Source organism: Lygodium microphyllum, chromosome 6 (genome assembly GCF_053477565.2).
Source record: "Lygodium microphyllum isolate KBCC chromosome 6, Lygodium_microphyllum_v1.1.10, whole genome shotgun sequence".
Taxonomy (NCBI): Eukaryota; Viridiplantae; Streptophyta; class Polypodiopsida; order Schizaeales; family Lygodiaceae; genus Lygodium; species Lygodium microphyllum.
Genome location: NC_141140.1, coordinates 125,332,200 through 125,355,930, shown reverse-complemented (window position 1 = coordinate 125,355,930; position 23,731 = coordinate 125,332,200). Strand labels below are relative to the sequence as shown.

The 23,731-nt window shown below is 36.5% G+C and overlaps 1 non-coding gene across 1 annotated transcript; it reads left to right on the top strand.

Annotated features, from left to right (window-relative positions):
* Positions 1–5,095: 5,095 nt before the first annotated feature.
* TRNAT-GGU (transfer RNA threonine (anticodon GGU)) lies at positions 5,096–5,167 on the top strand. The gene has a single exon. It is a non-coding gene; the product is annotated as a tRNA-Thr (tRNA).
* The last annotated feature ends 18,564 nt before the right edge of the window (positions 5,168–23,731 follow it).

The following is a 23,731-nucleotide window of genomic DNA, read 5'->3' as shown; positions in this document are numbered from 1 at the left end:
GAAGTTTGAATGCTTGTGTGAAATTAAAGTAGTATAGTGAAAACATGATGAGCCTTAATCTACAACCCAATACAGCTTACCTTAAGTGCTCTCAAGATAAAGACATCTTGATTCCTCAAAGGGAGAGACATCCCCATGCCCCTTGCATGAATAAGGGTAAAAAATCAAGAATATTGAATACTAAGGTTAATGAAAGAAAAGAATTTCTTTATTCCAAATATGAAATAGTATCATTTTTGTCCATCTAATCCCCAACGAATCCATCCTATGGTTAAGTAGTCTCAATGAACTGAGATTCTTCTTTTAAAAGCATTAGACTTAGGATATTTTAGGAAAGAGCTAGATGATAACCATCCCATTAAATACTATAGAACCCCATCTTATGTCATTTTAAAGAACCAAGGTGAGATTTTGCCTTATGGGCAAATATGTTGATACGACAACTCCCTCTCGTTTCTCACCCTCTTAAACCATGTGTGACATAAATATACTTTAGTTTAAGCTAATTTACATGATTAACTGCTTGAAGATTTATGCTAGATAAACTATTGGGTGATCTTAGTATTATTTAGAAACCTTGTTTTAGGTTGATCTTCATGGGTATAGAACAGAGCTTTCCGTGTGAGCTAGATGCAAGTGAGCCTAGGTAACGATATCTTATATACTTGAAGGGATTCCAACGGCATTGCCTAAAGACTATCTCTTAATGGGCTACCTAAATTGTGACATCAAGGGAGCGCTTGACAAGCACATTACAAGGATGCTTTGTGTAAATGATACCCCTACTTTCTCTCAAGATGAGGACATCTGGATTCCTATAAGGTGTTGAGAAACACCGATCCTTGAGCAAGGTTTAGCTATGGTGGTTGAAATTCATGGACAAGAAGCATAATGAATTATAGTATTACTCAAGTGAATCAGGCTCCAAGATTGATTAACTTTGGAGTCATAAACACAATCTTGAGTAGACATGGACAAGATTGATAGTACAAAATATAATAGCATTACCTTCAAATGACTGATAATCAACAACTTCACTATGATCATCAATCTCTTTCAAATGAAATATTTGGAATGCCATTATCACTATCATCAATATTAACACAAGTATGTTAAACACAACACAAAGTGCAATCATGGTTGTAAAAAACAATGAGTGCTCTAAGGCAACCATGACCATTGAGTTTCTTTTATTATTAGGCTCTTACAATCTATTGTGATGATCCACACTAAATTAACAAAGAGAGAGAGGGGGGGGGGGGGGGGGGGGGAAGAGAGGAAAGAGAAGTACGAAGAGAGAGTGAGAGAAAGGAAAATAGTTTCAAAGGGGGGAAGGAGGTTCCAAATTTACTTAATCCACAGCACTCCAACACTCCATATGTTTCATCTCCCCCCCCCCCCCGGCTCTTCCCCATACTCATCATCACCATCAAAAACTCTCATTACTCTCCCATTATCCATAAGAGGGTCCACTCTTTAAAGCCTTGAAGAATCCATTTTTATACGAAGATCATACCCTAACCAAGGCCATCAATTAATCAATTCACACCATTTTCCATCTCTTATTCTCATCTCCTTGCAAAACTTCAAATCGAAGAGGGCCCAAGCTTCAAGACCAATGAAGAGCATAAGGAGAAAATATCAAATAAAGCCATGGAGTTTTGCACAATGTTCCCAAAATGACAAGACAAAGAAGTGAGATAGGAGATAGCATGCACAAACAATGTCACACTAAGCCAAATCAAGTGTTGTTATACTTGCAATATACTATTAATATCTTAGTCAACAATTTGTTGTTATTTTTTTATAAATTAGCTAGGCACATAGTGCAACCACTAGGATTTCAAGCATCTTGTCGTGTTTCATAAATTTGGTAGGCAGATTCCAAATGATGCTACCCTAGAAGGGGATTTTTGGAATGGATATTCCCTCTCGTGATGGGATTAACTATGATTATTGCATGATAAGTTTATGTTAATTAGCATAAATTTAGTATTGATAAAAGATAGCATCAATAAATGGTAGCTTGAATACTAGAAAAGAAAAGAAATAGTAATCGAATTTTTTACCATAAAAGGATTATTAAAGTTCTCGCTTTGCCTTGTGCTAAGTAGGTCATACTATTTATACTAGGTTCATAACACTAATCTAAATAGAAATTGCATTGCTTTTGAATATATAAATAATAAGTTAGAACTATCATCTTTTTGCCTAAGAAATCTAAGAGGTATAATTAGTTCCAATTAGGCTAGAGAGTTTGATGTGGCATATAAGCCTACCTATGTTAGCCATTGAATGTTAATCGAGGAAAGTAAATACACACTAACAAAAAGAATGTCTTTTTCCTTGTCCCTAACAAGGTGTAACCTTACTCCTACAAAAACCCAAGAGTTGGGACAAGATAAGTAGATCAATATGGTAAAGAGATCAAGGAATCATACATGCATAAGGGACTCCCTTTTCTAGATCCAAATGTAGAGAGACTCTCCATAGCCTTATAAATCATGAAGTTAAACACTTAGATCCTTAAAGAGAGACTATGGTTCAAAAGAACCATAATGATCTTTAAGCCCTAAGTACTTGAGTTGGAGAACAACCAAAGGTTCTCAAGGAAAGGAATCAAATTTAGAAATAATCAAATGATCATAGTCTTTTCAAGAGCTAGGCTAGTGCCCTTCCCCAAGTTTATGGCAACTTAACAAGACCAATGGAACCTTAAGATGGAAGGATGGTACTTAGGAAAGATTCCAAGTTGCATAAATTACATCTCAATGATTGTTTGATACATTAGGAATGATTGTTTGTGATTATGTATTCTAAGTATAATTTGTACCAATTAGTTTGAGCATGGATACGTGTTGGACCTCCCCCAAGGCTAGTTGCAAGATCCTTTCACCAAGGGAATGTTTTGGTTTGCTTTGGATGGTAGGATTGACATTGGATAGAAGAGGTCTCTTTGCAGGGATTAGATGTTAACTATGGGAGACGACAAAGGTGTTAGGGGAAGACACTGGCCGTAAATCCCTTGGCCATCTAGGATTAGTGTAATCCCTAGCTCAAGATAGTTATCCCAAAAGGTCCTAATACTAGATGAGGGTGGACTCGTAGCATCTTGTCTTCAAATTGAGTCCTATGCCAACAATTGACCTAATGTAATAAAACAAAGTCATCCATAATTTTTTTGTTTTTGAAAGGATTGTCTTCAATTGTTTTCATGTTATGACTTAGTTGCATAAATGAACCTTTTGACTAATATATTCATTTATATATTTATATTTATATGTCAATTTCAAAATGGTGAATAATTAAACAACTAGCAAACCCATCACAAAAAGGGAAGTGGGATAGTAGATCCCTAATGGCTCCATAGTTGGTAGGATAGTCTTGGTGAGTTAATATATTTTCCTTAGAAGTGATCGATAAGGAGTAAATTAGGAAGGGTTGAATATTAATTGTCATAGAAAATTAATATAAATTCTAACCTTGTATCGTTTTAAGGGGTTGGGGTGAGACTTTGCCTTATGGGAAGAGGGGTCAATGTCTTAGCTCCCTCTCACTTATCACTCTCTTTGAACCAAGTGCAATATGGGTTTGCCTTAGTTGAAGTTGGTTTACATAAGAAGCTACATATAATTTGACTGGGGTCCGGTCCATGGATCTTCTTTCCGCCGCATCGTGCTCAGGTAGTTGAAGAGAGATAGTTCATCAAGCTGTTCGCAAGGGCCAACTCGATTCTCTTCCCCGGGGATCCCTACGAGATCCGGGAGAGCCTCGAGCTGACCCTTGGATTCACGCATTTTTGCTCGGAGTCAGGATCTTTTTCTGCCCCCCCCCCCCCCAAAAAAAAAAAGAGAACGAACATTTAGCGACGGGAGATTCTTGTGGGCAAGGAGGGATTCGAACCCCCGACACCGTGGTTCGTAGCCACGTGCTCTCATCCACTGGGATTGGCTTTGGGCTCCTCTTGCGCAGCTTAGGTGGAAGGCGAAGAAGGCTCCTTTCCGGGGGGGCCCGAGCCGTCAGTGAGATACCACTCTGGAAGAGCTAGAATTCTAACCTTGTGTCAGATACGGGTCCCTCGTAGAACCAGAACAAATTGCGGCATGCGTCGAGGGATCTGCGTGCTCCAAGCAATTGTCACGATTCGGGAAACTTTTTCTAGTTGCGAACCGGGAACAAAACCTTCACGCTTCATCCAAATGTTATCGGTTTGTACCCCAACATGATTCTACCCGTGTGGAACAGCCAAGTAGTCACTGTTTTTCCTTGATCGATAATTTCGCGATGAAAGGTGTTGTATCATTTTCATTCTTTTTTATCTATTACTATTTAATCAATAAAATAGAGGAATAAAGATCTTGTTAAAAAATGCTTATATATGGAAAACTTTGATGGGGAATCCACCTCACTTAGGATTCCCCATAACTTCTAAGAGATTGGATTTTTATAACATAAAATGCCCTTTTCCTCTATGAGTTTAAAACTGGAACGTCTATGGTGCTTCCCGCTTAGCTCTTCTTCTACCCTCCCGTAGTATGGCATGAAGAGACCCTTCTGAATTATTCTGGGTACAATAGAAAAACAGTGTTCCGGACGTTGCATAAAACGGAAATTTATCATCGAAGGTACGAAGCCATGAATTTCGTACTAGATTTGTAGGTCTTTACCTACGGGAAGAAAATATCCAAAGTTTTTTTAAGAATTACCGACGAAAAAAAATTAATAAGCGTCAAAACTTTTATTTTTGGAACCGAGATATTCCTACCGGTTTGGGTAAGTACCTAATGCGCTCCCCCACAGGAGAAATCATTTTTGGCGGCGAAACCATGCGCTTCTGGGACCTCCGCGCACCTTGGTTAGAACCTCTCAGAGGCCCGAATGGTTTGGATCTGAGTAAGTTGAAAAGAGACATACAACCCTGGCAGGAACGACGGTCAGCGGAATATATGACCCACGCACCTCTAGGTTCTTTAAACTCCGTGGGTGGGGTAGCTACCGAAATCAATGCCGTAAACTATGTGTCTCCCCGAAGTTGGTTAGATAGTCTTGCTACAAGTGTTTTCCACTCTACATTTTCAATAATGCATATCTACAAGCCCTTTTAACTCAGTGGTAGAGTAATGCCATGGTAAGGCATAAGACATCGGTTCAAGTCCGATAAAGGGCTAATTGAACATCTACTGGCAGAATTAGATTCCAAGATTAGGTTCGGTTTATTATTTTGTTCCCCCAACCCGTCTTTATATATATATATATATATATATATATATATATATATATATTTATATTTATATTTATATTTATATTTATATTATGAATATGTTATATCTATTTTTTTTTTTACTGCTATGCGCTACAGGCATGACAATACTGCGTTTTTATAGATATCGATTCAACTTCTTTTTTTCTATAATCAATAGAATATGATTAATATCATAATGTAAAATTAATGACAAGGGTGGACTGCCAGGTAAACTAACCCCCCCCATAAAATATTTTGAAGTGTTTTCAAAAATTCTTATTAGTTATGTCTTCGGAAGCCCCCGCCCAAACGAGTATTTTACAGAAACCCGGCAAGAAGTTCCTTTGATAACTGGCCGTTTTGACTCATTAGAACAAGTTGATGCATTCACCAGATCTTTCTAGGAGGTACCAATGACTCTAGACAGAACCTATCCGATCTTTACCGGTCGGATAGAGTGGGGGGGGGGGGGGGGGGGGGTGCGGAAGATCCCGGTCGTAGTTGATCCCGTCATGGTTTGGCCTACCCCCCCCCCCCCCCACACACACACGGCGTACTGATCAATAACCAATCACGAGTTTTTCTTCCTCCCTTTCCGAGAAGCATGGTAGAATAGTCACAGTATTTATTCTGGTAAGAGTCTCAGAATGGAAAAAAAACTCTTTTGAAAAAATAATTAATTATGAAAATTTATTTCATACACGTTTCTAATGTTTGAGTTGGTCTTTGGGAGATCAAGGAGCAGTCGCAATAATCAATAAGAATTTGGAGCTTTGTGGAACGAAAATAGCAATTTATGGTAAAGGCGGAATAGGAAAATCAACAACTAGTTGCAACATATCAATAGCCTTGGCCAGGCGGGGAAAACGAGTATTACAAATTGGATGTGATCCTAAACACGATAGTACTTTTACACTTACTGGATTTTTAATACCTACGATTATAGATACTTTACAATCAAGAGATTATCATTACGAAGATGTATGGCCGGAAGATGTCCCCGCAAAGTCGTAAGACCATGTATGGGGGCTAGATAAACTATTAGGCACTCTTAAAATTTATTTAGAGAACCTATTTTTAGGTTGAACCTCATGTATATAGAGCAAAGCTTGCTTTGTAAGTTAGACTCAAGAGACCCTAGGGAACAAAATCCACAATATCCCAAGGGAGTTTTGGATGGCTTTGCCTAAGCCTATTTCTTAATAGGCTACTAAAGTTGTGCCATCAAGGGTTCATTTAGATAGGCACGTTACACTTTGCCACACTGTCTAAGAAAACGTGTGTGTGTGTGTGTGTGCGTGTGTGTATGTGTGCGTGTGTGAACATTAGTGCACCCTAACCATCCTTTTACTTTCCAAAGGAGCTATCTACTTTAATTCTCAAAAACAAGGGGTACCCTTGCTCTCTCTATTCACAAAAGTAATGGCCACTTTTTCTTTTTCTAAGGTAATCTTTCATACATGATTCACCATGACTCCATTGTATAAGCATATGCCCTAATGGGAAATGCTAAAAAAGAGTAACAAAAGAAATAACCAACAGAAATAGTAGGAGTTATGTAGTAGCCATGAGCAAGTCATATGCCACTATCCACGAATGAGTCACATGCAAGAGAGGCCGAATGCCCAATGTGGCATTGCTAAAGATAAACTAGTCTAATCTAATTAACAAATTGTGCTAGCCAAAGAAACAACATACAAACAATTTGACCTACCCACCAAACCATGTACAACCATGTGGCTTAGGAACATCTATAAGCACACACAATTTCAATCATATATTACCATGTAATATAGCATTTGCAGTGTTTTCTCTTTGTCATATCCATCAAAGTAATGAACTCATGAGACGACTACAACCAAGACATGATATTTTAGTGTATTTTTATCATCTAAAAATCTAAAATACTCATTAGAACTTTTGCAAAAATGAAAAGAATTAGATTGGTTGATAAAATGTTCATTATAACACACACACACACACACACACATTCATTTTGTGTGTGTGTGTGTGTGTGTGTGTGTGTGTGTGCGTGCGTGCGTGCGTGCGTGCGTGCGTGCGTGCGTGCGTGCGTGCGTGCGTGCGTGCGTGCGTGCGTGTGTGTGTGTGTGTGTGTGTGTGTGTGTGTGTGTGTGTGTGTGTGTGTGTGTGTGTGTGTGTGTGAAGCCCACTTCATCATCCTCAATCAACTCTTGTTGCCCTAGTCAAGTGTTCCAATTGTCGTCACTGTTCATCTTGAATTTTGATGAGTGGTCAATATTTGTGCAACCATGAAAAGTACATGCTTTCAATCACAAGTTTCAAAAACCATCATTTTGATGCCCATTTTTTACAGCTTAAGCCCCAAAATAGGCATAATGGCTTTGGCCAAACCATGTCAATCATCTACATCTACAATCCATCTAGTTGTTCGTTCAACCATTGATCTTTGTATCAAATTGTTTTGTGATCTAAGAGTTTAATATATTTGTTCTATTGCCCACTGATCTTTGTATGACATTATTTTGTGATCTGGGAGTGCAATATCTATGCCATATTGCACTAATGTTTTCATGTAAAAAGCTTTATTTTAAATCCTAGCTACTGTAAACGAATGGTTTCAAACTAAGGTTGTTGTTGTCCCAACTTCACATACTAATAATGATAAAGCCCCCAAGGACAAGGTTGTGCAGCAGTTCCTTATTAGAACATTACGGAACAAGCTATTGTTTGAAATGTTCAAGAAGCTTGTGTCTATGTTGGTCAAACTATATGCCAAGATATAATAGTGTCTCACATGCTATAGTCTCCCATGTTGTGCAAGTACAATTCCACATTGCTCACAAAATGAGAGAGCATCCATAGCTCTTCTAGTGGAAGAAGGATATGCAAGCCAAACCCTTATGTGAATATTCTTGGTGTTACGAACTAGATGATGAGGCCCATCTTGTCATATGCCATCTTAAATTTTGTAGGACTTGATTGCTAAATTTTGATGTCATATGGAGGCAACCTTGTTTGCTAGGTCCACATGGTAGTAGATTTGGAAAGTAGAGAGTCTCATTTTTTTCTCTTTTAGCTGTAATACATGAGTTTTGCTATTTTAGTCAATCATAAAGGTTGCTTCATACCATGAGCATCACACTCACTTTGTGTCTTTCTTTTGTGAAAGATTGTGCATGTGGGCCATATACTTATTCTTTTAGAATTTCATGTTTTCTCCTTTTCATAAATAATTGTTCTTATTCTTCTCCATATTGAGTTGAAAAATATTTATTTGTGAGATTCCAAAATGTCTAGATAATAGCATGTTTTGATTATTTCTCAAATGTCAAAATGACCACTCTTTTTAAGGTGCCAAGGTGGCAAAGCATGCGTGTGCACGCACACATGTACGCACGAATGCACGCACGCACACATGTACGCACGAATGCACACACACACACACACACACACACACACACACACACATGTGTATATGTAATTGTAGCCACTCAAGACTCCTATTATGATAATGAATATTGAAGACTTTTATCATGTTACAATTGACATTTTGCTCATAATATAAATTCATGACTAAACTTTCTTGAGAAATTCTATCTTTAATTTTTCATGTCATACTTTGGTCCTAGATGTATATAGTTCAAGTTTCTTTAAGGGATTTTGTTACAACACATGCACGCATGCACACACGCACATGCAGATGCACACGCACATGCACACGCGCACGCGCACGCACACGCACACGCACACGCACACGCACACGCACACGCACACGCACACGCACACGCACACACACACGCACACACACACACACACACACACACACACACACACACACACACACACACACACACATACTCCCATTATCCCTATTAACCTCTTGCTAGATTAATACTATATATATTTAAGATATAAAGTATGTTTATACTTCTTCTGATTGGTAAAGTGCTGAATACATGGATCCCAAGAACTTGGCTATGGTACTACTCTCATTGGACTTGACCCACCACCCATTGTTATTAAATCTATTTTAGTCCACTTTTAAGGGCCAAACTTCTTAAGAAGCTTTTGGATTTTCAAACTCAAGCCTTTGATCAACCAAACCCTATCTACTTTTAAAGCAATTTTCTTAATGACTGAATTATCCTTTTAGTAAAAGCTAGAAAAGAACCTAACACATTGGTTGCTAATCTTACAAGGCTATTGGTCTCTCTTTCCAACATGAACTATGAAGATGCTTGCAATCCTTAGTTTTATGTCTCGTCCTTGCCCGATATAGTTAACGGATTGTACCAAGTCAATGGTCTTCCATTGATCCCTCTACCCTCCACATGTATTGAAAGCAAGGATATTCCTCTTATTGACCTTGATCTCTTGGATCCAAAATAAGAAAAGATAATATCTCCTCGCATAGAAAGAGCCACCATAAAGGAAACACAATTGTTTTCCTAGCCTTTGCTGGTGTTGTTCCTCTTCTTCGTCCCAAGCAACTAGACCTTGATGCTCTTTGACTCAAGAACAAGTTGTGGGATTTCAAAGTTATCAACCATTGTAGTTCATTTTCCATTCAATCCTTAGCCCTCATTTGTAGTTTTTCTTAGAAAGCCATAAATCAATGTAAATCTTGTGCCATTCAAGCCCGACCACTCTTATCATCCAATTGTCATTTTGATCTTCGTCTTATATTATGCTATCTAAACTTGATCACCTAAATGTTCTAGTCAACATTTCATTGCTTGTACAAAAGACGCATTAAATACTAATAAAACAATTGAACCCAAAAAGTTTCTAAAGAACTATTGGAGCATTTTTTAACCCTTTATTAAATGTCAATGTAGTGCATCCAATAATCCATGCTCATCCTCCATTATATGGGCTAACCATTTGCTTTGGTTTGTGTTTCAAAATTTGCTTGGATTTTTCCATTTATCATTTGGACTAGCACAAATGTTTGCCTTCATATATAATGGGTCTCTACTGTTGTAGTTGAGGTTAGATCTACTCTCATTATAAATTACTACTTCCACTCATACATGCTTGTGTCAAAAGTGGATGTAGCAACGGAAGCATAAATAGATTATGTAATAAACCACTAAACACAAGGATAGCAAAGAAAAACATTGCAAATAAAACTCATGAAGAATGCTCAGGAAATGAAAAAGGAGGGGTTGTCAAGCCCTTTCTGCAATTTGAAAGAGATGATCATGTCTATGCCTTGGCCTTGGCTAAAGAATCTGAGTCAAAGTCTGAGGGAGAGGATGACTCAGTAGAGGAGTCCAAATCCTCTTCTTCTTTCTCGAAGTTGCTAACTCTTTGCAATCCTTGTGCAAATGTTCCTTCTTACCACAGTGATAACATCAGGGCTTTGACTTATTCTTCTTGTCACCCCTCTCTAAAACAATAAGGGCCTCACTGGAACCACTAGAATACAATGGAAGCCTCCCCTATAATTGTAAAGATGTCTCATACTCAAGGAGTATTGAGTACATCTATAGAAAACATACAAGTGTCGGTGACATCTAAGCCCACAAAGCATTGCCCACTCCATCAAACTCCAAAGCGAGCTTGTAGAGCACATTCCCTATAAGATAAGCATGTGGGAGGACAAGACGGATGTGTCGAAGTTGGTATTGTACCTATGTCACACAAAGTAATAAGGACTAAAATGTATCATTCAGCTCAAACTTCATATGTTGGAGCTATCCATAAAGAGTCATGGTATGCATAGGCAAAGGAGCTTGTACAACATGTGAAGCTTCATCCAAATCATGGGAGAAGTCCTACAGGTGGTGAGTATCAGAAGACTTCTTTAAAGATGCAAAAGGGCAGAATATGCATGGACATCATCAATATCCTATGTGTGCAGAGCTTTTTCATACTTGTCCTCATCAAAATTGGCAAAAAGAGGACTAAGACACATAAAGCTCTATATACAAGGTACCATAACCACTTTTGTATAAACTAAGCTTTCATAACAACACTCCATGTTAGGTAATCAAGGTCGTATAATTTGTCATTAGTGGAACAACAAGGGGGAGCCATCTAGAGAGGATAGGGAGAGAGAATATAAGAATGAAGAGGATGAAAGAGAGAGGGTAACCAAACCAATAGTAGAGACTGCACAATACAAAGTTCAAACGCAGTGTATACAAGCTAATCGCAAAAAACACAATGTTGAAATCACAGTAATCTACTAGAGACACAACCAAAAGATGTCACCCAAAATTGTGCCAATAACAAATATTAGAAACGTAGATATGCTAAACAATCACCAATAGTTTAGGAGCTTCTTGGTGCAACACAAGGATAGCAGACTACAAACATAGGTATAGAAGGTCAAAATGTTGGTTGGCGATACAATAAATACAGTAGATGACAAATAGGTGGGATTGAAAACAACACAATTTCAATAGGGGTTGCCTAATCAGCAAGAGTCATTCGAAGATCTGTAATCAACAAAAAATAGCAAAAGGTGAATAGATCCTTAAATGTGATACCATGTCAAAAGTTGATGTAGCAATGGAGGCATAAACAAATGTTGCAATAAATTATTTTAAAAAATCACAAAAGAGAAAAACACAAAGGAAAATTGCAAAGAAGAAGAAAACTCAGAAGAATGCTTGAAAAGTGGAATCCATAGACCAAGCATGAGAATGATGCATACAACAATGAGTCATTGGCTTGTAGGCATTGGCAATAGCTCCTTCTCCAACAAAACCTGTGGTGATGATATAACTAACTAAGGAGAGAGCCCAATATAAATAGGACAAAAATATGCCATAAATGGCAATAGGTCAATCAACATTTAATGATGGTCAGCCATAAATGTCCAAATGCACATCATAATGACCATTAAAAAATTCATAAAATATCTAGCCATGCCTAGCATAGCTCAACTCACACAAGTTGTCTAGACTGCTAACAATTTGAAGTTGCTAAAAATCTTTATTACTCTTCTTCTAACCCACCTCTCTGGCTCAAGTTAGCCAATACCCCATATCCAATACCAGTGAGCTTATATTGTAGCCACAAAAAGAAGAGCTTGGAAACAAAAGGATACTCCCTTCAACCCCATCCAATCAAGGGTCTTTATCCTCTAAGAACCCAGATAATACAAAGGAACCATGGACATGCTCGATATTACAAAAGCATTGGAGTACTCTGACAACCCTGAATCAGTAAGATCACTTATTTGTAAGAATAACAAACCCCTGAAATTATGCAAACAAAATAGCAAAGGTAAGAGGTTCATTTATGTTAGATTTGCTAATAAAAAGGGATCCATTTAAGGATCTATCTATAACTTTATATTGTAGAATATGAGTTGATTTTCTATCTAAATAAAAGAAATCTTATAATCGGTCTGGGGAGTACTTCCAATAACACTTATAAAGATATAAAACTTTAAAAATGTTGTTTTGAGACCTATAATATGATAGCAAAAGCACAGAATGAAAGATAATTCACAATCATATAAATGGAAAGAAAATTGTATGACTAAAGCAAGGTAAATCACAAAATACAAAATTATCAATGCTCAACCTTGTTGCAAACAAATATCTATGGATAATATATTCATCAAATATAGGGCAACATTGATCTAGATTTTCTATTAAAGAGCATTTATATTCATGTTTATTATATACAAATGAAAATGCTTGAATGTCTCCATCTAGTGGCACTAGGTACTTCATTATTTTCATCTAGGCTTGTTAAAGATGTTGCTAATACTATCAACCTTGTATTGATATCCACATGATTTTACTAAGCATGAAGAGCATGTTATGTCTTTGAGGAATATTCAAGATTAATACTAACTATAGGTCTTGGTTGAACAATAGTAATACCAAAAGAAGCAAGAGAGGTTTATGAGCTAGAACAATGCTACTTACTATAGAAATCACAATAAATTTTTATCTTATAAAACCCATTGTTGTGCAACAAGTCTTCTTTTATTGAGATTGCATACAAAATTTATACCAATAAACATCATACATCTACTTCAATGTTGAAGTGACAAATCTCACCCATGTCAAGAAAAATGAGAGTTTACCATTTGGAGCCTGTCTTGGCAAGTTATGGAGCTTATAAGTCAAAGTGCTCTACAAAATAGCACGCATGAATTTTATATAGTAGTCTAAAAGAGCAAAATTTAAGGTACCTATTCTCAAAATTAGGTAATGGTTTCTTTTGGGGAGTTGCAGCGTACCTTCTAGGCTCCGATTCTACTGAAGAAAGTTTCTTAATTCACCTTACACAACAAAACTTATATGCAAATTTCAAGATGTTAATTTTATAAACAATAGCCTATTCATGACCAAGTCTAATATATGTGGTCATTGGGTTGAATATCTAACATGTTATAGTCATGATAAGTTATAGGGTTTGAGGCTTCTCCAAGACCTAGTATCCTTTCTATCTCCTATGGTGTTGTCTTGGGGGTTGATAGAGGCTAGCCAACAATTCATATGCCATAAATTTGAAAGTTGGAGAGGAAAACCAATATGTCTTTCCTACTAAATTGGTCCTTCTTCCACAACACCTCACAATGCAATAATAGTTCATTTGAGAGCTTTATAATATTACAAATTGAAAATCATATTATGCCTTCTCACAATCATAAGAGCTGAAACAAGCAACAATTGAGATCCTCTAAAGGATGCCATGGATCAATCTTAGATTTTTGTGCAGCATGGCAATCAAGTAAAGTGAAAGTTGGGACATCTATCATCATAGGTTTTCATGGGCAACGCAATCTAAGGTATTGAAGATGAGGAAACAATTGTCAACTAGAGAAAAGGGGCCAGTGATTAGCTTATTGTGAGAGACGCACAAGCTATTGATTATTACATCAAGTGTGGTATGCTATGACATGCAGGCTATGGGCTTTGTGTCATGATGTTCAATGACATCAGAGGGAGAAAAGAAAGCATGGAAAGGAGGACGATTGTGAAGGGGAGCAATTGTTTTGGATAAATTGCTACCATGGAAGACTAGCTATCAAAGAAGCTTACAAGCCATGCAATATATTACTATGAAGAGTAAGGGTGGCTTGATCCACAAGTTTTTTATAATCTCCTAGTCCATAAAGTAATTTTTATGGAATACATTATTTGGAAGGTGACAATAAATCACAACACTCTTACTTGAATCATAATATGGCAGGCCGTATTTGACAATTTCAGTAGCAACATATGGTTCAAGATGATGGATTAGTGAATGAGAGGCAAGGAGTTTTTTTGGGAGACTTGAATATTTTGGGGTCTCTTACTAGCATGCAGATCTATAACCCATGTTCTCATCCAGATTCAGTTGTCACTAGCTTCCTTAACAAACCACCATTTTGAAGTTCCTAAATGTTGTTGTCAACTATCGAATTTCTTGGTTGGCAAGCAGTTGACAAAAACATAGAGAAAACCATGAAATAGATCTTGGAGTCCTCAAGAAAGTTTAGCAAAAAACACAAGTTATAAGGCATTAAAAGCATGCCAATTTGGCAAGAAATGATGTTGCATACACAAGATGGATGTTGTAGCAGTGCACAACAAGTCCAATCAATAGCAGATGAAGGTGAACGTAGACCTGAAGCAATAAAAAATAGCACTAAAGCCCCTAATATGGATGCGTGATACCATGTCAAAATATTGATATAGTGATGGAAGTGTGAAAAGGCTATTATAATAAGATACACGAGCATAGAAAGAAAGAGAAACAATGCAAAGAAAAGAAGAACCCAAAAGAGAGGTGCTTGGGGGATGGAATCCATATACCAAGACAAGAGACAATACAAACCCAACAATGAGTCATTAGATATGGGCACCAACCCCCTCTCCGCAATAAGACTTGAAGATATGGTGTATGTTGAATGAGTGAGATGAAGGGAGTGCTTGACCTATATAGGCCGTAATCATGAACTAGTTGGCCATCCCAAATAGGACCTTAGATGGCTAGTCAACCCTCACAATAAATGCTGTGCAAATAACATAATGTAACCAATAAAGTACAAGATAGCCCATTCAATAACCAGACTTGCACATGAGCTAACTAATCTATCAACTTCTTTCACTATCTATACTAGCATGTTTAGACACTACCAGCAACAAGATCAGTCCCTAAAGCTACTCTAAAGGAGGCCTAGCCTATAGCTCCTCTTAGCGTTGCTCTTGAACTCCTAGTGATTTTGTTACTCCATACATGTATGGGTAGAGAGAGGGACTTACAAAGGGTGGAGGTGCAACCAAATGGAGGATATGGTGTAGTCAAAATGTGCATCTCATGATATGGATATGGTGTATGATTAGGTCTTTCCCTTCTCTTAAAGATTTTATCTTATAGTGTATGATTAAGTCTTTCCTTTGATTCCTCTTGCATCTACAACAATCTTATGACACAGCTAAATTGCTGCTTTTTTTGAATCAATTCATCTTTGCACTCCCATGTCAGTTGCATGTCCTTTATCTTCTTGACTATGGTATCTATCCTATAATTTCCTATCTATCAATGCTATTTCAATAAGCAATTTATGATTATTTAATGGCAAATAGTTCTTCTAGATTTGCAACTCATTCTACATGCAAATTACAGTAATAGGCGTTCACAACAGTGGCCTAGCAAAGCCCAACATGTGTAGCAGTATTGAAACACAATATCTTATTAACCAACTAACAAGCACAAATCACAATAGTTTTCAAAGAACAATGGGCACACCTAAAATTACAACATATCTAGAGCAATAGACCTAAGAAGCAACAAGAATAATAACATTATATTTCCTAACATTGGCTACAAAGCTAAAATAGTGGGCAACAATAATTACAATAGTAGATATGTTTGCTATAATAATAGTAAGACTCATAAAAGTAATATTTTATTGTGGTTTGAAATCTTAGAATTACATGCATTTACAACATGTAGATTTGAAGGTAGCATCACAAGATACAAACAAGACTATCTCTAGCAAATCTAACATGATGTATAAGGATACTAAACCAATTCATGCTTGAAGACATGTTTTGAAGCATTGTTATGGTAGGGATGTGGCAAGTGTACTCTTTGATTTTTTTCAAAAACTCTATTTGCTCTTGTTGTAAGGCAATTTCAACTTGTAAATCTCAATTACTTTATAGCTTACATGACTCATCTTTGTTGAAGTAAAGATGATAGCAAATACCAACTCCTTGTATGTGATTACACAAAAAGGTTGAGTTCTTTTCTTAATTTCAAGTAACCACTTTGAATACATGCTCTCCCTGACTAGAGGTTGAATGCACATCTCAAGGAGTTGGATTACAAGATTTTGGGTTTAATCAAACATGGATAGTGTCAATTGCAATTAGCTTATGGGTTTGCTAGTCTATCTACAAGAAAATTCCTAATCATGACTGCTTTGTATTTGATGAGATTGTGAGGATTCCATCATTCCCATATGTACACACACAACACTCAAGAATTGTTGCTTGCAGCCTACACAATAGTATATTTGTACCAAGAAGCAGAGATGGGAGAAAGGGGAGAGGGAGGGAAAAAAGTAAATGAACACATGCACTTCAAGAACAAGACTAAGCAAACTTCCAAGCTTAGGAGCACTTGTTATCCCAAGCTATGAAATTGGTAAAATCATATGATAAGATCATCATCAAGACTATTCATTGGTTGCATTATGCTATTTATGTAACCTGAAGGCATTACTACCTTGTAAAGTATGATCGATAGATGAGTATTAATCGCATTAGACTTTCTTTGAGTAGCTTGCTTGATGCTATCAAAGTCGATAGTCTTCTCAAGGCTATCTCAAAGCTGCCACTAAATATATGGACTGATGTTAACGGCATTTAAGCATCAATCCATAGGAAATGCTTGAGAAGGTTGACAACCACAATGACACCTCCAATTGCAATGATCACAATCTCCCCACCGAAGACAATACTTCTTGCACTAAGAACATAAGACGTATTAGTACCACAAGAACACACAGAGACACCACAAAGTAAAGAATTATTAGAATAGCTACTTGCATATGTACTAGACGGACTGTTGCAGGTGGACAGACCGATCTCTGATACTAGCCCACTTAACAATTTGTTAAAAAATTCAAATCCATTAAACTTTAATGATGTGTGACCACAAAGGCAAAGAGGTTAAAGATCTAGCTTTCATGGAGGGCCTTGCAACCTAATTGCACTAACCTACACCACCTTGATAATGATGATGATGATGACAAAGATGTTTCTACATGAGGAAGCTAAATGCTGAAGAAATGCATTCTACTATGATAAGAAGAATGCCTGCCTCCTGTTGTCCTGCTCATGAAACTCATTGCATATACATCTTAAACGCCTACTTTTCATATCAATCCAAATGCCCCAAGAGCTGAGAGTGTCAAGTGAAACTCGTTCACTGGTCATAGGATCTTTAAGATGCAAGAAAATGGCCTGTTTGAGTCTGGTAGCTGTTAGCTCTGTTGTGACAGCAGCATTCTCGAAGGAAGAAAGCTATGGTTTCCAGCACATCGCCTTTGGTCATGATGGAAGTAGTAGACATGGTGGCATCGCTAGACAAGCCCTTCGTAGATCTTGCCATGAAAAAATAAGTATTAAAGAAAAAAGTAATGAATTAAACATGATAATAATGGAAATTACATTTCAACAATAAAAACAATTTATTTAGTAGTACAAACATGCTTACTAAATATTGTACTAAAGTCATCATTTTACATGGAAGTTTGTACATTAGCAATGTCTTATATTAACTCTCTTTAATTTATAAGACACGCAATCTTGAGCATTTGAATATATCAAAATCATGTTGGAACCATCACATAAATATTTTGAGTGGTACATTCATAGTAATTTTTTAAAAAGAATGTGGTATTGTGTTAAATGATTGAAAACATATATGTCATCTTTTAAAAAGGAGACGATTCTAACTCACCTAGCTTAGTTGCTAGACTTTAAAGCTTTATAGAATGCTCTAAACAAAGAAACCTTCTTGCCAACCCCTCTAAAAGCAATCATTACATCAAACCTACATTGCTAAAAGCTAATAGAGAAAAACCTAGAGATCCTTTCAAAGACCTTTCCATTCTTGTGGGTCCATATGTTTTTGATTGCCAGTGCTCTAACAACATTGCAAAGCAATGCTTTGGCTTCTTACAAGCCACGCAGCCTTACGTACATTCCCAAAAACAATAATGAGTCATCTCCATTGCACCACCACATAAGCCAAACTTAGAATTCGATTTGAGCCTTTGTGAGGGGGTGCTCAACCATACTCCCCTTATCCTTTTTTGATAGCATTTTCCCATCTACAATAATTGAATGCCATTGCAAGTATTTATTCCTTACACATAGGCCAAAGCACAAAAGAGCAACATGGATACCATGGAGTTTGAAGAAGATATGAAGTAGAATAAAAGCATGTACGTATACCTAAAGGATTCATTGATTGCTCTTTAATTTATTTGTGTTGGAGAGACAATGGAGTTGCTTGATCACAAAACCTATGGACTTTTCTTCCTTGTGTTTGTTAGAGTAGGTAAGGCAGCCAATAAGGCTACACTCCCCCAAAACAAAACACTGCAACCATTAGAGATTGGCAATATAGAATGACAATGGATGGTGTATATTTCATCTCCAACACCATCAAGTGGCTCTTTAATTTATTTGTGTTGGAGAGACAATGGAGTTGCTTGATCACATATATGAGTTGTCTTTGACCTATGGACTTTTCTTCCTTGTGTTTGTTAGAGTAGGGTAAGGCAGCCAATAAGGTTACACTTCCCCAAAAAAAAAAACATTGCAACGATTAGAGATTGGCAATATAGAATGACAATGGATGGTGTATATTTCATCACCAACACCATCAAGTGGCTCTAATCTGGGTGTGTCTATCTACAAGGTGGTCCCTTACATGTCCCTTGATGAAACCTTCGATTGTTCTTTGTGTTTAGCATGGTCGATGAATATTTCATAGTGAAAATAGTTGTATCACAAAGAGAGAGAGAGAGAGAGAGAGAGAGAGAGAGAGAGAGAGAGAGAGAGAGAGAGAGAGAGAGAGAGTGTGTGTGTGTGTGTGTGTGTGTGTGTGTGTGTGTGTGTAAGATTACCAAAAATATAGAGAAGGTTAGGTTAACAGGTCATTGCACTATATACATGAGTATATATGTGTGAGTCTACATGCATGCATGTGAGTGTATATCTATATAATATGTGTAGAAAGTGTGTGATATTGTATGAGAGAGGACATGTGTTCAACTAAGAAAGTATGTCAAATGTGCATGTATCAACAACTATGACCTTATAGATATTTGTATATCATAGTGCTTGGGTCACATAGGAGCTTAGTATGGACAAGAAAGAAACAATTTAACAATAACATGTGTATGTGTGAATTAGATCAAGAATACTAATGAGTGTGTATTAGTCTCTTAGTGAGAGGATATGTACTATATATGTCCTAATTTAAATGAAAATTTCAAAGTCAAGGTCTCATTGTGTGTGTGTGTGTGTGTGTGTGTGTGTGTGTGTGTGTGTGTGTGTGTGTGTGTAGGAAACTAGTAAGTAAGAAAGGTAGAGGTGAAGAATGAAGTGTATATATGTGTGTGTGCTGAGAAAGAAAGCAAGAGAGACATAGGTGGAGAATGTTTCTTCTCACAAATAATTAACTAATTAACATCTATATAAACCTCAAGTATAGGACTATGTGGTGAATCATTCTCTATATACCCCAAAACTTATGAACATTGGGGCAAATTTAACCTTTTTCTTTTTAATTTCCTTTCACATAAATTGTGAAAGAACCTTTGTAGCTTCAATATACCTTAGAAATGTGGGTGAATAAAAAATCTCAAAGTTATAACTCAATCTACTCAACTTTTAAAAAAACATTACAAATATATAAAGTTTTAGCCAATTGGTGAATATTAGCTACTAAAGTGAACACTACTTTAGATCTAATTCCTCTATTACATCAAGTAGGGAATCAATCAAATGATATATAAGTTTGTTTGGTTTAATCAGATGACCATTTCATGATGGTGGCAAAACTGGCCTTTAGGCCATAATCTAAATGGCGAGGGATACATTCATAACACTTTCTAATATCAAATGAACAAGCACAATTTTTATACTTTTTGGTAAGTTGATAAATTCTAGTGTGGATCCAATAAGCCAAAAAGTCTATATTTTCAATCTTGAAGTTAGGAATATATGATTATTGAGTATCTTGCATTCTCTAATTGCCTCTTTGCATGGGAGTAGTAGAGAAGCACAAAGAGTGGATACTTCTAAGTAGATACATTTAGAGGCATTGGAAACAATTTAAAGTTTGATTTATGTGCTTTGAACGAGGCCATGAGGGAAGGGATGGTTGGAAAGGAGTTCAAGGTTATATTTAGTTCTTTGGTAAGGTTAAGGAGTACGATAGCAACATCCACACTATTGATAGAAGTGTGTTCAAAGTTTGCAAATCAATGCCATTGTTAGGACTATCAAGTGGAGATAAAGAAATGATCAATTAAGTCTTTAGATAGATAGTTTAAATCATCATGATAACATAGATCATAATATGAGATGCTTTCAAGTCTATTGTGAATCAAGTTCTTAAATAGAATAACCAAGTGCATTTTATTTGAGTTACATACTTTAAGAAAGCTAATGAATGCTTCTATCAATAACTTGTCCACACTACATGGCTTGTGTGATTGTAAGAGGATGTGGTTAAGACCTCTCTTTTTTGTTAAGTATAATTTCCAATTCATATGTTCCTACATGTTTCTCAAGATGTGAGAAGTACAATTTGGAATCGTAGAAGTGGCAAAAACATTGTTGCTCATTTATATTCAAGAAGTATGCTTTCACTTGATACAATGCATCTTTCAAAGATGGGCTAAAAGACCATTCAAACAAAACTGAAAGCCAAATGTTACTAGGCAAGGATATATCTTGGGAAAAGAAAAACTCCTTTAGAAAGGATTTGAAGTGAAGCCTTTTAACAAGATCGTTAGGGTACAATATATGGATAAAGACTCCGCGATTTTTATTCTTTTATAAAGTTCTCCATCCATGTAACAACTTTAGAAATTAAGCATGTCATCAATCATACAACAATACTTTAAATATGCTATTGTAGTCATCAAGAGAAACACCCTTTCTTTTGAGATTACTAAAAGTAACACTTCTACTTGACAGTTCATGTAGTTCCATTCTATTGCCAAAGTTTTTTGGATTTGCACCGTACTACACGCATCTACTACCATGTGAGAGGAATGTTGATTGAGATTTCCCTTTTTTTTGTAGATTGTGGAGTAGCTTTTTATTTGTTCCTTAAAAGATGAAGGATACATTTATCAATGAGTTTTTGTCTTTTTTTTAATTGAGTGTGCTATACGATGCTCTAGTAGTTTACTTTTCAATAATAAAACTTCATTTTTGCACAATACAACAATAAAACTTCTTTTTTGCATAGAAGAGCAATAAGACTTCGTCCCTTTTGATACATCTTCCATAGGCATGTTAGGTGGAGACTTATTTGCCTAAGATGCTAACTTATTCAACTTAGACCTACCACTTCCCTTTGCTACCCTCTTTGATATTCCTAGATTCCAATCATCTTATTTCCTCTTTTCCTCCACAATAGCCTCAATATTCTAGGTTTTTGCAACATATGCATACACAAAAGAAAAACCAACAAGAGCATTCCATCCCATCACTTATAGAATACAATTTCCCATCTTGTTCAAGTCATCTCTTAGAATTTTTCCTTTTTTTGCAATATGCATTGCATGTGTCCAAAGTTTCATTTTCTTACCAAACATAGTCTCACAACTAGGATCCTTCTCAATCTGCAAGCATGAAAACATGATTTGATTTTCATGCTAGTGAAAACCAAGTAGTGTACCATGCTAGTGTTGGGACTAGCATGGCAATATCCAATCCTAAATACGTATTTGGGGAGTATACACAAGGGGCTTCATTATGTTGATGTGTTTGAGATCCATAAATCTCAACACCATTGTACAAAATGCACAAAGCACTGGAGTTTGGAGGCACAAGCCAACTTGTTAAAGGCTATTCAACAATGGATAGGAGATTGGGTGCCATCAAGTGGTAAGCCTTAACTTGCACCAATGAGTAGTGGTATATGATGGGAGATGCGGTTAACCAACCAAAAACGGTGAACAAGTAGACACAAATGCAAAACCAAGTACAAAATTTATATCTTGGGTTGGCCAATGACTACAAAGTGGTGTTGACAACAAATAATTGTGCAATACAACCTTACAAGAAGCTAGGCTTATCTTTCTAGGAAAGGATGTCCCTAAGATAAGAGTAGTCTTCCAAACGAAGGGGAATAAGAAGGGTGATAAAGCCAATGGAATGAGCTATAACAAAGACTTGTATTCGTAATAATGCAATAGGCTATTAATTTGGAGAGGTATTGTCCACAAAGAAGAAACAAAGCATTGAAAAAGTACATCACCAATTAAGCATACTACACGTGCAAGGCTAGATGACTCGTAGCCTAAACTTAAAAGCAAAGCTAACACACATGAATGTGGCACCGCCCGCTTGTGTATCCTTTATGTATATGTAGCAATGAATATAACAACAATTAGTATTGGGCACAAGATAAAGTCTTTACATAGTGTTAATTACATTATTGCAACATAGACTACGTGCCCAAAGGTTGCTAATAGGCTAAGAAAATGGCTTGCAATCAATACGGCAACTAGCAAGAGCTACGCCTACAATTAGCATGAGACACAAGACATAACATTTATACACAACTAATGGCATAAGTGTGGTAAAGAATGCATACTATTCTATCAGCAAGCAAGTCAAATGGCCTACCATCAATAGCTACTACAAATATGGCAATAAACACATGCTACAAGTATAAAAAATCAAGTAGCAACCATGGAGACTAAGCTAAGAATCAAAAGAATGTTGATAATATAAAGGAGAGCTGCCAAATCTCATAATGGCGATATTAAAGGCAACCAATGAGGGGCTAGACATATTGAAAGAGGCTTGTAGAAGGCTCACTATGTGGTTACATCATCACTACTAACCAACTATGCTCAAGAAGGGTGAGAGATTAAAGTCTCAACAAGTTACTTTTTATAGTGCGATCCAAAATCCTAAAGGGATCCAATGCCTCAATTGCAAGACTTATATTAAATTTTAAGGGGTGTATAAGAAGTTAATATAAGAGGTAAACAAAAGTTCTTTATAAATGGAACTTTTTTCAACCATCATGTTCAAGAAATGTCTCTTATGTTTAAAAATCCGCATGGTAGAGAGAGAGAGAGAATAAATCCACATGGTTGTGTTTAATATAAATTTCTCCTCAAAAAGAAATGAATCATATATGTTTATTTAAAAATTAGTAAATTGACGTAATTTCAATAATGGATTCAAAGATAACCAAGGAGATAAAATTAAAAGTACACAAATTTTAAAAAAACTAATTACACTAAAAAAGAATCCTCAAGACCCAAAAAAGATG